The 15,912-nt window shown below is 58.0% G+C and overlaps 1 long non-coding RNA gene across 1 annotated transcript; it reads left to right on the forward strand.

Annotated features, from left to right (window-relative positions):
• Window positions 1–4,082: 4,082 nt before the first annotated feature.
• LOC116271684 lies at window positions 4,083–12,354 on the forward strand. Its single transcript, XR_004180365.1, has 2 exons — window positions 4,083–4,547; window positions 11,574–12,354. It is a non-coding gene; the product is annotated as an uncharacterized LOC116271684 (long non-coding RNA).
• The last annotated feature ends 3,558 nt before the right edge of the window (window positions 12,355–15,912 follow it).

Here is a 15,912-nt window from a genome sequence, read left to right on the forward strand (position 1 = left end):
TCAGAGGGGCTGAGGCCCGAAATCCCCGGGAAAGGGGGGTGATAGGATGGGGGGGAGACCCCCAGAAGGGCTCTTCCTTAACCCTCTGTGTACCACGTCCCAGTCAAGCAGGGACAGCCAGATGTGACACTGCTTGGGTGCCCCCACCAATTCTGGCTTGGGGCCAGGTCAGGGTGGCAGGCCAGGCCTTGATGTCATCGGGAGCTGGGTGGGTGGTGAGTCATTCCTGAGGTGGGGGCTGGGCCAGGCCTGGGGGCTATTCCTGTCTGACCTGCCCCACCAGTGCCCTTGAGCAACACTGGGACCCTTCCATGGGGATTTCAGGCACCTGGCTGGGGGTCCCCACAGATCCCTGGGACCTCTCTGTCCCTCTGAACCATTACGTAGGTATACAAAGTCTTTCCTGGTGCTCCAGACACCAGGCGGTTGAGTTTGTCACGGTGAGCTGGGGCCACCATGTAGTGTCCTTCTCCGGATGTGGGGAGTGGCTGGTGCCCTGGTGAGGGGGCAGGGATGTGGTGGGATCCCGGCTCAGTCCATAACACAGCTGGTCGCCAGGGCGACAGGAGGCAGGGGCCCTGACAGGCATGGGGGGTCACTGCCGCCGGCCGGGGGCTGGGCTGGGAGGAGCCACTCTAACCGCAGTGACGTGGGACTTCCTCGGCAGGGCCTGTTTGATGTCTCTGTGTGCTGCGTTGCCATGGGGCCCAGCAGGCGGCCCTGCATGTGAGCTGGGGTGACCTGTGGGCCGGCTGGGCCTGTCAGGGTCCCTTGATCCAGGTGTGCCTGGTGTATCACTTACGCTCTTTCTACCTGGGATCAGCACATTACACGTCTCACCTCAAAGCCTGGTAACAACTGCAAATTTCACATTTTCAGCCCCATTTTTCAGCTGACAAAACTGAGGCTTAGGAAGTGTAATCGCCTGGCCCCAAAGACATCCCAAAGACATCCAGCTAGAAAGCTGGGGTGTAGGGCCTGGCGCCGTGGCTCATGCCTGTCATCCCAGCACTTTGGGAGGCTGAGGCAGGCCGATAACTTGAAGTCAGTAATTCAAAACCAGCCTGGCCAATATGGTGAAACCCTGTCTCTACTACAAATACAAAAATTAAGCGTGGTGGTGGACGCCTCTAATCCCAGCTACTCGGGAGGCTGAGGCAGGAGAATGGCTTGAACTAGGGAGGTGGAGGTTTCAGTGAGCCGAGATTGTGACAATGCACTCCAGCCTGGGCGACAGAGTGAGACTCCTTCTCAAAAACACAAACCAAAACAAAACAAAAATTTGTTCTTCTTCCACTCCACTCCTCTCTCTACCGCCATGAAACTGGTCTGCTCTGCCGGTTTTCCAGTGTTCCAGGCACCGTCATACCGCAAAGCCTGTGCACTGGCCATTCTCTCTGCCTGGAACTCTCTTCCTCTCGATGTTTGCCTGGCTTCTCCCTCAGTGCCTAAAATCTTTGTTCAAAGTCACCTCCCCCTCAGGGAGGCCTTTCCTGACCTAAACTTCACTGACTTCATCTCTCATCTCTCTTGCCTTTTACTAGATTACCCATAGACTTACCATCTAACACATTTTATATATATATATAAAATATAATTTTAAAAAATATATATGGATATATAATTTTAAAATCTATATAGATATATAATTTTAAATATATATAGATATATAGTTTTTAAAAATATACATAGATATATAATTTTTTTTTTTGAGACAGGATTTCCCTGTGTCGCCCAGGCTGGAGTCTGGTGGAGCAATCTCGGCTCGCTGCAACCTCTGCCTCCCGGGTTCAAGTGATTCTCCTGCCTCAGCCTCCCGAGTAGCTGGCACTACAGGCATGTGCCACCACGCCCAGCTAATTTTTGTAGTTTTAGTAGAGACGGGGTTTCACCATGTTGGCCAGGCTGGTCTCGAACTCCCGGCCTCAAGTGATCAACCTGCCTCAGCCTCCCACAGTGCTGGGATGACAGGCAGGAGCCACCGCTGCCGGCCACATTTTATATATATATATCTTTATACCTATCTATCTGCTTATCACGTTTGTTTCTCCCATAGATGCTGGTCGCAAAAGTACAGGGATTTTTTTTTCTTCTGTTTTGTTCTTTTCTGTGTCCCCAAATGCCCGGAACAGAGCCTGACATACATACAGCAGACACTCAATGTTTGTAGAATGAACAAAAGGGTGTGTGTGTGTGTGTGTGTGTGCACGTGCGTGCGCATGTGTGCGGGTGCCATGCCATTTGACCAGTTGACCTGGTCTCACCTTCACCGTGTCCCTTCACCACTCCCTCACCTGCTGTGCCCTGGGTAAAACAGCAGTCTCAGGACTGGGGCCTGTGGAAGTAAATGTCAGGGGACCCAGAGGCAGAGGTGGGGGCTCTGGGAGGACCCTCTGAGCCTGGGCTGAGGGATACTAGTGAACCGGGGTGTGATTCAAGCCATAGGCAACAGAACAGTGAAAATTAGATCAGAAAAAATCTGGGAAGAGGTATCCCCAGAGGCCAGCATGGATGAGGTGTTCTCCCTGAATGTGAATTGGACTGATGACGGGAGAGGCAATGTCTGGATGCAAGGCCTTATTATGGGGTGAAGGGAATTCCAGAGGGGCAATGTGGATAGGGATGAGGTAGAGATCTGAGGTTTGTTTGTCATTGTAATTTGGTCACTTTCTACTTTTGCAATGACAAGTTTGTCTGTGTGTGTGTGTCCCCTACAGGGAGACTCCCCCCACCCCACCCCTGACCCCAGGCCCGCCCTGGAAATGCCATTCTTGTGTGTAGCTGCTCAGAAGGTCATGTGGTAAGTTGCTCCCACCTTCTGCACCCCGCCCTGAGTTGGGGAATTCTGTGCCACCCCAAATCTTCCCCTGGGGCCCCACTAGGCGGCTCTGCCCCTCCTGCCCCAACCTGTCAGATCCTGCATCCTGGGCCAGCCTGCCCCTTGGGCCCCACAGAGAAGAAAAGACCCTGGAGCCCGCAGGGCTGGGCCCCACGGGATGGTAGCTGGGTGTGGCTCCTAAGTCCCTCTCCCCAGTTCCACCAGGTACCAAGGTAAGAGCCAGCTGAGCTGATGGAATGGGGGACCCTGGAGGAATTCTGGGGTGCAAGGTGACACAGAAGCGTCCAACCAGTCCCTCCAGTCCCTTGGAGGGCCTGGCCTGCTGCTGGGTACCCTCGCGCCCCCACACCCAGAGTTACTCAAAAGGGGAGGCTGCTCTGTCACCACCCAAGACGTGGATGAAGAATTGCATCCCTAGCCCCAAGGATGACACCTCAAAAATAGTGGGGGCTGAGTGGGAAACGTCCCCCAAAGCAATGCCCACCCCGGTCTGGGAAGGGTCCTGCGGGTTCCAGACCCCCACTGTGACACGACGGTGGTTGTGGGTTGTGGATAGGGGTCCATCGGCCTGGAGAGGGCAGATGGCAGCCGGACATGCCCAAGGAGACTGGTGTGGTTGCAGAGGGCACCCCGCCCCTTGATCTCAGAGTTTTGTTCCTGGCCCCCCACCTGGGCACTGGGCCAGGCCCCCAGGCAGGGCCTCCTCCTGAGGAACAATGCAGCCGTGTTCCTCCCTGTGGAGGCTGGAGGATGGAGCGGGAAAGACAGGCACACCGGGAAAGAGGGAGGGATTCAGGGAGGGCCTTGCTCCCAGGGCTACTCTGGGAGCCCGGGGAGTTTCCCAGAGGTCCCAGTGTGTGGGGGAGGGTGCCAGGAAGCCTACGGGGAGGGGACCCAGACCCAGGGGCCGCATGGCCTGGGATCAGAAAGTCTTTTCGATGGCAGCAGGAGAAGATTAGGTAGGATAAGAGGAGGAACTTCCTAAGTCTGGAGAAGGCGCTGTGGAACTGGAGGAAGTGTGGGTTCCTGTTTGGCGGCATCCGAGGGCAATTCCCAGACCTAGGACCCCCTCCCCGGGTGGGGTCTGCAGTGGCCAGTGTGCCCTGGGTCTGCGACCGAGCCCACCCCCCAAAACCGCCCCTCACCAATCTCCATTCCCAGGGGCTCAGGGCCTCCTGGGTTGCCTCTTCCTGGGCAGGGGCAGGCCTTAGACCAATAGGGGTTCCAGAGGTGGGATGGGGGGTTAGACCCTTAGCTCCCACCCTACCCCCGCAGACAGAACCTTGGGCTTAAAACCCGGGACTGGGACCCAAGTTCAGGGGCCAGAGGGGGAAGTTGGGCTGGGTTTGGGGCCCGGGCTGATTTCGGGACAAGGAGGGAGAAAGTTGGCCTTGAGTTGGGGGACGGGACCGAGTTGGGGGACAGGACAGAGAAAGTGGGGGCGGGCCGGCTCCGGGGGCACATGACGGCGACGCCCGCCCCGCCCCGCGCCCGCCCCCTGCCCGGCCCGGGGAGGGGGGAGGAGACGAGAAGGTTTTAAAAGCGATTCGGCCCCGCGGCGGGCCGGCCAGTGAGTGGGGTGGAGCGCGGCCGGCGGCCGCCCCCGGACGATCTCGGGCCCGCCGCCCGCCCGCCTGAGCCTCGGCCGGCCCGGCCCGGGGCGGCGGCCGGAGCCCGGAGTGCGCGCCCGGCTCCCCTCCCCCCGCGGGTAAGTGGAAGTCGGGAGGGACCCGGGAGGGAGGCTGGGAGCGATCGGCGCCTCGGCGGCAGCAGCGCCGGCAACTTTTCCGCGCCTGGCTCGTGGGCGGAGTGGGGGTGCGCCCGGCGGGTCCCCAAGAGCGTTGCGAGAAGCGGAGGGCGCCGCCCCGTGCGCCTTGAGCGCCCCGCCGCCCGGGGTGGGTCGGGGATCGGGGACAGTGCGTCTGACGGCGGCGGCGGTCGCGGAGTCCCGGGGCGCCCCCTACGGAGCGGGGGAAGGGCAGCCCGGCCTCTGCTCCCTTCCCAGGGGCCCCCCCACCCCGACCCCCCAGGAGACGCATGGGAATGCGGTGGGGAGGGCGGGTGCCCGCGCGACTTGGGCAGGTCAAGGTGGACAGAGAGTTGGCAGGGTGGGAGGGCTTGTGTCCTGCTCGGACATGGGGCTTGGGTTGAGGGGCTTGGATATGTATATGCCTCCCCCACTCCTAGCCCCCGACCTGGCCTTTGGACGGGAAGAATGGGTTGGGGGGTCTCTCAGAGTTCTTTGGATGGGGGCGGGGGTGGATACTGGTCCAAGTTCTTGACGTGTCACCCAGTGGGTAGAGGGAAGGTCTCTTGTTGGGCAGGGGCTGGTGGGAGCTGGGGGGACGTCTCCTTTCCTTTCTGCTGATCCAGGAGAAAAGCGCTCATTCAAGGTTGCATAGGAAGGGAAGCCAGGTTGGGGACCAGCCCTGTGCAGCTCGGAGTCCCCGTGCCTTTTGGCTGCAGGAGGAGGTTAAAAGGGCCTAGACTGAACCCCGACTCTTCTGTCTTAGCCCCAGACCCTTCTCTGATTTTAGCACTAGATTTGGCAGCCCCTTAAGCCCTCAGCCCTAACTGACCTTCCTGCCCTGCCCAGCTCAGCCCAGCCAGGCCCCAGACCCAGGGGCTTCGTGAATGTTTTGGCTGTGCAACTGGCTCCTTGTCACCTGCCCCTTTCCCAAGCCTCCCCAGCTGGCAGCCCGTGACTCCTGGTCTATGAGGGTGAGGCTGGGGGCTGTGGGACCCCTGGCATAAGGGGTGTCCTCTGGCAGTCCTGCCCCAGCCGGAGGGCTGTACCCAACAGGTGCCTGGGCTTAGAGGCGAGGTGATGTTGGACACACCCTGTCCGCTCGCCCACATGCCCTGCCCGGGCCAGCCTGGGTACATGTGTTCACATGCCGATGTCCTGGGAAGGCACAGGCCCTGGGGCTGGTGCTAGCTTTGTTCTCTGATCCCGTGAGGCACCCATGGCCCTCTGCCCTTGCAGCACGTCCTCTGGGAGCTCCTTCAAGACCCCAACAGGCAGGCCTTGCCCGTGGACCTAGAGGGGGCCCTAAAATAGGTGCTGGCCTGGCCTGAGGCTGGCACGCGGAGCACATGCGTGACAGGGCGTGTCCAGAGGGTCGGGCCTGTCTGTGCTGGCCTGGCCACTGAGCCTCCGCCGACCCTTGCTTGCTGGAGAAAGACAGCAGAGGCGGATGCTTTAGGAGGGACCCTCGTGTCGTGCCCACCCTCTAACAATGCAAGTGGACGCCAGATGTTCCATGCAGACCGCAGCTGAGGGGCAGGCCCCCATCCATCTGCAATCCCAGGAAAATTGGCCTGGTGGGTACACTGGGGTGACCCGCTCGCCCTGATCTAGGTGGTGCTTTGATACCTCTTAAGGCATTTTTTGGAGTTTGCCCTTCACTTTGGAAAGCTGGGTGGGGGATTCTGTCCTCCATGAATAACAGTGCCAGGAACCTTGGGCAATCTTGAGAAAACTCCTTCCTGTCCCTCTGTTTTCCATGTTGGATGTGTTTTAGGCCACAGTCAGGCCTGGCTTTTTAAAATTTTTTTATTTTTTTAAAGACTTATTCCGTGACCTTAAGTCCCAATCTGAATCTCTGAGCCTTAGTTATTCTAGCTGTAAATGGAAAGCATTCAGAAATGGGATGGAGAGAAGTGTACACTTCCCCGCTGGCCGCCTTCTTCCCTCCTAATGTCCTGGGTGGACACAGAGGTGTGTCTGGGGAAGGTGTGTCTTTTAGGGCCCGTCGCCTGGGAAGGATGTTGAGCGGAGGGTAGTGGGTGTGGGTGAGAATCCTTGGGCAGAGAAGGGCGCCGCCATGCTGGGCATGGCTGAGTCACGCTCCAGCGACGCCTTGCCCCAGGGTGCGGGAGCTGGCGCCACCCTGGGTGTGGTCACTGAGCTGTGGCCCTGGGCAGAGCAGGGCTGGGTGGTCTAGGATGTGGGGACTCGGTGCCTGGGGAATTGACTTCGAAGATGCCAAGCCCCCGGGCCTCCCGCCTGGCCTAGATTCTGGGGTCGCCCTCCAGGACCGTGGTGGCTCACACCCTGAGAATGCCTTGGGGAGCCTAGGGGCCCGGAGCCTTGGGCTCCGGGTGAATTGGTGCGTTGAGGGAGGTGGATGGGGCCTAGACGCCAGTGACTGCATTCAAGGCCAGTGGACCCCCAAAGCCAGGCCCTCACTGCAAAATGTACCTATGTGGGGAGAAGGCAGAGGTAGACCTGATGACGGGGTGTACTACTCTACTAAAGGTTTCCAACATGAAGACGAGGGGCCCCTGGGAATTCTGTGATTGGTTTGGGAAAGATTAAAGTCTAAGGAGGGGTTAGAGTGGACTGGCCGGACGCAATGGGGGCTGGGATGTCACTTTCATGGTTCCCCTATTTATAACAAGTGATTCAGCCCTCACTTACTCACCCCTTCCTGAGCCTCCCCCCACCCCAGCCCTGGGTGGGCAGCGGGGCCCACCCACTTGTCAGTGCCCTGACTTTCCCCACCCAGTGCCAGCCTCTGAGGGCTGCCCATTGGGGCGGTTGTTATTGTCGCAGCACTGGGATTGGGGCAGAGGGGCGGGGGGCCTGGTGGTCAGGCGGCGCTTGGCCGGGCGGCCCAGGTTGGCGGCTGGCTCGAGGCCCAGCCCACGGAGCTTCTGCTGAGAGTCTGGGCCCATTAGGCAAAGCGTTAGTGACAGGCTGGGAGGGCGGGTGGCGCGGCGGGCAGGGCGGGGCCTGCAGCCCTTGGTATTTTCCGATCCCAGCTGCTCTGTGAGGGTGGAAAGTATTTGGGGACCAGGCTTGGGGGCGGAGGTGGTGGTGGCGCCCCCGGCGGAAGCTGCCCCTGATTCATTCTTGGAGCATGGGGTTGGGGGGGGTAGCGGTGCACATACATACCCGTGTGTATCTGGTCCATGCAAACGCTGTCTGGAGGGGGTATTCAGGCATACCCACATGCATTGGCTGGCTGGAGTGTCCTGGTGCAGCCTGGGGCCTGCTTTGCTCCCCAGCCCAGGGGCCCGCCCTCTCCCTCATGCCTACAGCTGCCAGGAGCTTGGTCCCCCTCTGGACACCATCTCCCAAGAGCCTGAGAAGCGCACCGTGATTGGTAAAGGGAACCCTGGCTCCTGGGCACCTGCATGGCAGCGCCCCTTCCACTCAAGACCCAGACCTTTTGTGCCTGCGAGGATGGGGAGTGGCCTTGGCCCCGGCCCTGGGCTCTGTGCAGGGGAAACCCCACAGGAAATGAGCCTGGCCAAATGGCCGCCCTTCCCGTTCTCGTCCCTGGGACACGAATGTGCTGTCTCACTTCCGGAGGCGGCCCAGGGAGGCTGGCTGCCCTGCGGGGCCTCGCCTGCTCCCAGTTGGCGCCTCCAGACCCTAAGGGGACAGGGCTGGGCTGGGGCCTGATGGGAAAGAGTGACTGGTATGTGTGTATGTGCGTATAGGGAGGGGACAAAACAGGACATCCCTCGCCGCCTGTCTCGAAGTGGTGAGCGCCACCAGATCGGGCGGACACTGGGGTCCTTCCTGGTGTGAGACGTCCATGTTTCCATTATCCTTTGCCTGGCAAAGACAGTAGCAGCTCTGTCGTGATCATGTTTATCACTCCTGAGGTCCTCACCATGACTTATGAAGTCCATACTTATTATTATTATCCCTGTTTTGCAGATGGGGAAACTGAGGCCCAGAGAGGTTAAGTGACTTGCTCAGAGTCACTCAGCTCAGAAGCTGAAGAGCTGGGGTTTTCTTTTTTTTTTTTTTGAGACGGAGTCTCGATCTGTCACCCAGGCTGGAGTGCAGTGGCCAGATCTCAGCTCACTGCAAGCTCCGCCTCCCGGGTTTATGCCATTCTCCTGCCTCAGCCTCCCGAGTAGCTGGGACTACAGGCGCCCGCCACCTCGCCCGGCTAGTTTTTTGTATATTTTAGTAGAGACGGGGTTTCACCGGGTTAGCCAGGATGGTCTCGATCTCCTGACCTTGTGATCCGCCCGTCTCGGCCTCCCGAAGTGCTGGGATTACAGGCTTGAGCCACCGCGCCCGGCCTAGAGCTGCGGTTTTCAAATCTGGGCAGACTTGGGCTCCAAAACTGGAGTCTGCTAGCCAGGTGTTGGGCTCTTATCAAAAGAGGCTCCACTTACTAAAGAATTAGGGCGGACTTCATGCATTTGTGACTGGGGCAGTCTCACGGCACCCCTGCTTGGAGGGACCCGGATGTTAGTTTAATATTGCACTGCCGAGGTCATGAAATTTTTTTTTTCATTATTTTTTTGTCTCGTCATGTTGGCCAAGCTGGTCTCAAACTCCTGGCCCCAAGCGATCTTCCTGTCTTGGCCTCCCGAAGTGCCGGGATGACCCACTGCGCTCAGCCTGAAATCATTTTCTTTTCTTTTTTTTTTTTTTTTTTTTTTTTGAGACGGAGTCTCGCTCTGTCCCCCAGGCTGGAGTGCAGTGGCTGGATCTCAGCTCACTGCAAGCTCCGCCTCCCAGGTTTACGCCATTCTCCTGCCTCAGCCTCCCAAGTAGCTGGGACTACAGGCGCCCACCACCTCGCCCAGCTGGTTTTTTGTATTTTTTTAGTAGAGACGGGGTTTCACCATGTTAGCCAGGATGGTCTCGATCTCCTGACCTCGTGATCCACCCGTCTCGGCCTCCCAAAGTGCTGAGATTACAGGCTTGAGCCACCGCGCCCGGCCTTTTTTTTTTTTTTAAACTTGTTTTTGTTTATTTTAGAGATAGGGTCTTGCTCTGTCACTTAGGCTGGAGTTCAGTGGCATGATCATAGATCACGGCAGCCCCAAACTCCTGGGCTCAAGCAATCCTCCCACCTCAGCCGCCTGAGCCGCTGGGGCTACAGGTGTGTACCAACTTTCCTGGCTGATACTTTAATAAACTTTTTGTGGGCCGAACACTGTGGGTCATGTCTGTAATCCCAGCACTTTGGGAGGCTGAGGCAGGCGGATTGCTTGAACCCAGGAGTTGGAGACCAGTCTGGGCAACATGGCGAAACCCCATGTCTACAAAAACAAAAAACAAAAAACAAAAACACTAGGGCCGGGTGCAGTGGCTCACTCCTGTAATCCCAGCACTTTGGAAAGCCGAGGCAGACGGATCACCTGCGGTCAAGAGGTCGAGACCAGCCTGGCCAACATGGTGAACCCTGTCTCTACTAAAAATCCAAAAATTAGCTGGGCGTGGTGGCGGGCGCCTGTAATTCCAGTTACTTGGGAGGCTGAAGCAGGAGAATCGCTTGAACCCGGGAGGTGGAGGTTGCAGTGAGCTGAGATTGCCCCATTGCACTCCAGCCTGGGCAACAGGGCGAGATTCTGTCTCAAAAAAAAAAAAGGCCGGGCGCGGTGGCTCAAGCCTGTAATCCCAGCACTTTGGGAGGCCGAGACGGGCGGATCACGAGGTCAGGAGATCGAGACCATCCTGGCTAACACAGTGAAACCCCGTCTCTACTAAAAAATACAAAAAACTAGCCGGGCGAGGTGGTGGGCGCCTGTAGTCCCAGCTACTCGGGAGGCTGAGGCCGGAGGATGGCGTAAACCCGGGAGGCGGAGCTTGCAGTGAGCTGAGATCTGGCCACTGCACTCCAGCCTGGGCGACAGAGTAAGACTCCGTCTCAAAAAAAAAAAAAAAAAAGAAGAAGAAAGAAAGAAAAAATTAGCCAGGTGTGGTGGTGCATAGCTGTAGTCCCAGCTACCCCAGAAGCTGAGGTGGGAGGATCACTTGAACCTGGGAGGCTGAGGCTGCAGTGAGCTGTGATTGCACCCCTGCACTCTAGCTGTGGTGACAGAGCGAGAGTCCGTCTCAAAAAAAAAAGAAAAAAAAAATTTTTTTTTTGTAGAGGTGGGGTCTTGTTGTATTGCCCGGGCTGGTCTTGAACTCCTGGCCTCAGGTGACTCTCCTGCCTCGGCCTCCCAAAGTGCTGGGATTACAGGCGTGAGCCACCATGCCTGGGCTGAAATTCTTAGTTTTCAAACTAGAGGGCCATGTGTTCATTTTGCACCGGGCCCTGAAAATTCTGTATCTCACCCTGGTGCTGGGCACTTACTGAGTGACATACACACTCGGTGACATCTCACTGGGCTGTGCAAAAGAGGCTCTTGGCTCCATTTTACAGATGGAGAAACTGAGGCTTGGAGGGTCTCTGGAAAACTGTGGAGCAAGGATTTGAACTTCGGGCTGTTAGGGTGGAGAGACCTGTATCTTGGAGCTTGGATCCTGTGCTCTGGGGGGCAGGGGGTGCGTGTCTAGGAGGAGACGGGGGTGCTTTGCTGCTGGCATCCGCCCTGGTGGGTGTGGGCTAAGCCCTGACCACTGAGGAGACCAGGCCACGGGGGGAGGCCCTGGTGGTTTCCTCCTGCCCTCCAGGCTTCTAGGAAGTGGCGCCAGCTGGGGTGAGATCACTTCCTCACCCGCCTGCCTGCCCCCCCTCGGCTTCCTCTCACCATGGCCCCATTTGGCCTGCCCAGGGCTCAATGAGGGCGGGGAGCTTGGCTATGCAAGTTGCTGTAGCCTCCTTGTCCTGCCTGGGCCCTCGAGGTATCTCTGCCTCTCCAGTGCTGGGGCTGGAACGGAGGGCACAGCTAGGCTCCAGCTCCCCGTGTGGTGGCTCCTGCATATGAGAAAAGGGCTTCCCTGTGATCGAAGGAAGCGTCTGGGGACCTGGAGGGGAGGTGTCCCCAAATCTCATTACCTCCTTTGCTCTCTCTCTCTCCCCTCCAGGTGCCAGCCTCTGGCCCCGCCCGGTGTCCCCCTCACCCCTGTGCCACGGCCGGCTGGGGTTCCTGGGGATGGGATTTGCTTCCTGTCACAAATCACATTGCCAGGGATTTCCAACCGACCCTGAGCTCTGCCACCGAGGATGCCGCCCGGGGATGGGGTGGCAGAGGCCCCGAAGCCTGTGCCTGGCCTGAGGAGCAGGGCTTAGCTGCTTGTGAGCAGGGTCCACACCAAGTCGTGTTCACAGTGGCTAAGTTCCGCCCCCCAGGCCCTCACCTCCTCCGGCCTTGCCACCTGTCCCCTGCTGCCGCCTGTCTGTCTGCCATCCTGCTGCCTGGCCTCCCTGGGCTCTGCCTCCCGTGCCTACTGAGCTGAAACACAGTTGGTTTGTGCACACTGGCTCAGTTCAGCAGGAACAGGAGTCAAGCCCCCTTGGAGCCTGCAGCCCGTGGGCTGATGCTTGGAGCAGAGATGAGGGCTCAGAATCAGACCTATGTCTGGAGGAGGGATGTGGTGGGTGGGTCTGGCTGGGCCCAAATGTCTACTGCAGGCCCTGATCCCCAACTCTGCAACTGGGGACCCCTCCATGGCCACAGCTCAGGCTGGGCTGTGGTGCCAGCGTGGACAGGTGGGTGAGTGGGTGGCCCTTCCATTAAAAAGGAAGCCAGCTGTGTCCTCTCCCAGGAGGCTTGGCCCCTCCTCTCCCAAGCCTGGCAGGGGCACTGGCCTGGCCCACACCTTCCTAGCAGCCAGTTACCCAAGAGGAAGCTGCCTTGGGCCTCCAGACCGTTAAATGCCAACTCCTGGCTTCCGGTATCAGGCTGGGCTGACCAGACCTGGCCCCTTCTTGCTGGGCCCTGCAGTTTTCTAACTTGCGGGGAGGAGCAGTGACACCCACCCCACATGTAGGGCATGGAACAAGGTCCATGTGGACCCAGAAGGGACACAAAAGCTGGTCTGCTTAGTCCTGGGGCGCTGGGAACTAAGCTGGGAATAGCTGATCCTCCCTGCCTTGGGATTCTCAGGGCAGGGAAGAGTTAGGACTCTGTTTTTTTGTTTTGTTTTTTTTTTTGGGGAGACAAAGTCTCGCTCTGTCTGCCAGGCTGGAGTGCCATTGCACGTCTCAGCTCACTGCAACCTCTGCCTCCTGGGTTCAAGCGATTCTCCTGCCTCAGCCTCCTGAGCAGCTGGGATTACAGGTGCCTGCCACCATGCCTGGCTAATTTTTGTATTTTTAGTAGAGACGGAGTTTCACCATGTTGGCCAGGCTGGTCTCGAACTCCTGACCTCAGGTGATCTGCCCGCCTCAGCCTTCCAAACTGTTGGGATTACAGGCGTGAGCCACTGCGCCTGGCCAATTTTTTTATGTTTTGTAGAGACAGGATTTTGCCATGTTACCCAGGCTGGTCTTGAACTCCTGATCTCAAGCAATCCGCTCATCTTAGCCTCCCAAAGTGCTGGTATTACAGGGGTGAGCCACCGTGCCCGGCCTTTTTTTGTTTGTTTCTGAGATGGAGTCTCACTCTGTTGCTCAGGCTTGAAGTACAGTGGCGTGATCTTGCCTCACTGCAACCTCCGCCTCCTGGGTTCAAGCGATTCTCCTGCCTCAGCCTCATGAGTAGCTGGGCTTACAGGTGCCCACCACCATGCCCGGCTGATCTTTGTATTTTTAGTAGAGACGGGGTTTCACCATCTTGGCCAGGCTGGTGTGATCATAGCTCATTGCAACCTTGAATGCCAGGGCACAAGTGATCCTCCTGCCTTAGCCTCCCCAGTAGCTGGGACTACAGGTAATGCACCACCGCACCTGGCTAAGTGTTTTAAATTTTTTGTAGAGATGCGGGGGGATGGGTCTCACTATGTTGCCCAGGCTGTTCTGGAACTCCTGGCCACAAGCCATCCTCCCACCTTTGCCTCCCAACACGCCGGAATTACAGGTGTGAGCCACCATGCCTGGCCTCTCTCCATTACCTTGAAATCAGATGGGAGGAGGCACAATGAAGTCCGCCAGGTCATCGGGGCTAGGCCGTTGTCCTTTTCCCCACCCTAGGTAGGCGTGGACAGAAGCTTGCTTGGGGTGGGATGGAGAGGAGAGATCGTGCTGTGTGTCATGTCTGTTGTTCAAGTAAATAAAAGTTGCCCTGACTTCATTCCTGAAGGTCTGGTCTGTGATTCACTCCTGCCTCCCATCGCTTTCAGCTTTTGATTGGCTTCAGCTTTTGATTGGCTTGGCACTCTGGGCTCCTGCCTGCCCATCCCTACCCCACTTGCTCTGAGGACAGCAGCAGGGTGCCCCGTGCTTGGAAAGGTGACCTTGGGGGTGTCCTGGATTGTGGGGTGACCATGAGGGAAACCCTAGACTGGAGAGATTTTCACATCGCTGATCAAGGGAGGATGGAAGCTGATCTGAAGTGGTGGTGGTGGGGTGACCCTGAGGGAAACGCTGGGCCTGAGGGGTGACATGTGGCGATAACTGGGATTTGAGGGTCTTGAGCTAGGGACATTTGGGGGCAACTTGGACCTACGGGATTCCTCGGGCCTCAGGGGAAGATTTGGGGTGCCTGGTATCTGAGAATGCTGGGGGGGGAACTTGGGTTTGAGGGATGACATGAAGGAAACCCCAGTTCTTAAGGGGGACATTTGGATGTGGCTAGGACCTGCGTGATGCCCTAGGTACATGGGAACATTCGTGGGTGAGTGACACCTGAGGGGCACAGTAAAGAGTCCCCCAGATCCAAAGGCGGCAGGGACCACAAGGGGGTGCACTCCGGGCTCTCCACCCACCTCCATCGTCCCAGACCTCCAGGCGGCGCCACGGAGCGCGCGGGGCAGTCCCGGGTCCGCCCGCACATACCTGCGGGATTACGCGCGGCGGGGCAGGAGGTGGGGCCGTCTCCGATTGGTCCACTCGAGCGGAGGGGCGGTGCCAAAAGCCAATCCCCGTGCCCAGCGCCGCCAAAGTCCCGCCCCCGACTGTGGGCTCCGCCTTCTAGCGGCTGGCCCAGCCACTCCGGGAAGCCTCTGTCCTCTCCTGCCCCGGCTCTGACAGTGATCCAGACACAGTACTTCCATTCGTCCAAAAGAGAGGAAGGCCCCGAGGAAACTGCTTCTCGGGGAGCCAAGGACTTTACACAACCACGGGCTTTCTCGACGTTCCTTGGATCCCTCACTCTATTTGGCGATTGGGAGCCTCTTCAGTGGTTCAAGATCCCAGACACGCCCTGGCCACGTCCCCTGGCGAGCGTCCACGCGCCGACCACGCCCACTCCGTTTTTCTTCTCTTGGCCAGCGCCCCGCCCACCGAGGTCGAGTCTAAACTCGGGGTGTCTTCCACATCCAGCTGCACCCAACACTTGCCACAGCCTCCCATGCTCAGCAATTTGGAGACAAGGACCCCCAATATTGGCGTCTGGAGCCAGGGCGCTCCCCACCCCCATCTTGACCCTTCCCAGGGGCTCAAGGGCCCTGCAGCCAGGGGTGGGAAGGGGTCAGTGGCTGCAACCAGGTCCTAAATCAAACGTCCTAGCTGGTGCCATTTTTTTTTTTTTTTTTTTTTTGATACGGAGTCTCACTCTGTCGCCCAGGCTGAAGTGCAGTGGCGCGATCTCGGCTCACTGCAAGCTCCGCCTCCTGGATTCACGCCATTCTCCTGCCTCAGCCTCCCGAGTAGCTGGGACTACAGGCGCCCGCCACCATGCCCAGCTAATTTTTTTTGGTATTTTTAGTAGAGACGGGGTTTCACCGTTAGCCAGGATGGTCTCGATCTCCTGACCTCGTGATCCGCCCGCCTTGGCCTCCCAAAGTGCTGGGATTACAGGCGTAAGCCACCACACCCAGCCGCTGGGTGCCTTTTCTTTCCACTTTGCAACCTCAGTTTTCTCATCTGTAAAATGGAAAAGATAATCCTACCAACTCATAGGGCTGTGGTGACAATTAAATGACAGCGGTAACGCATTCGGCCCTGTGCTCCCTCATGGTGAGCTGTCCATCCCTGTTTTGAAATATTTACATAAGGCCGGGCGCGGTGGCTTACGCTTGTAATCCCAGCACTTTGGGAGGCTGAGGAGGGCAGATCACCTGAGTTCAAGTGTTCGAGACCAGCCTGGCCAATATGGCGAAACCCCGTCTCTACTAAAAATACAAAAATTAGCGGGGTGTGGTGGCACATGCCTGTAATCCCAGCTACTCCGGAGGCTAAGGCAGGAGAATCGCTTGAACCTGGGAGGCAGAAGGTTGGAGTGAGCCCAGATCGTGCTACTGCACTCCAGCCTGGGCAACAGAGCAAGACAATAAAAAGAGAAATATTTACGTAAGTACCATGGAATGAAGCCAGCAGTCGCTC

Source organism: Papio anubis, chromosome 20 (genome assembly GCF_008728515.1).
Source record: "Papio anubis isolate 15944 chromosome 20, Panubis1.0, whole genome shotgun sequence".
Lineage (NCBI taxonomy): Eukaryota > Metazoa > Chordata > Mammalia > Primates > Cercopithecidae > Papio > Papio anubis.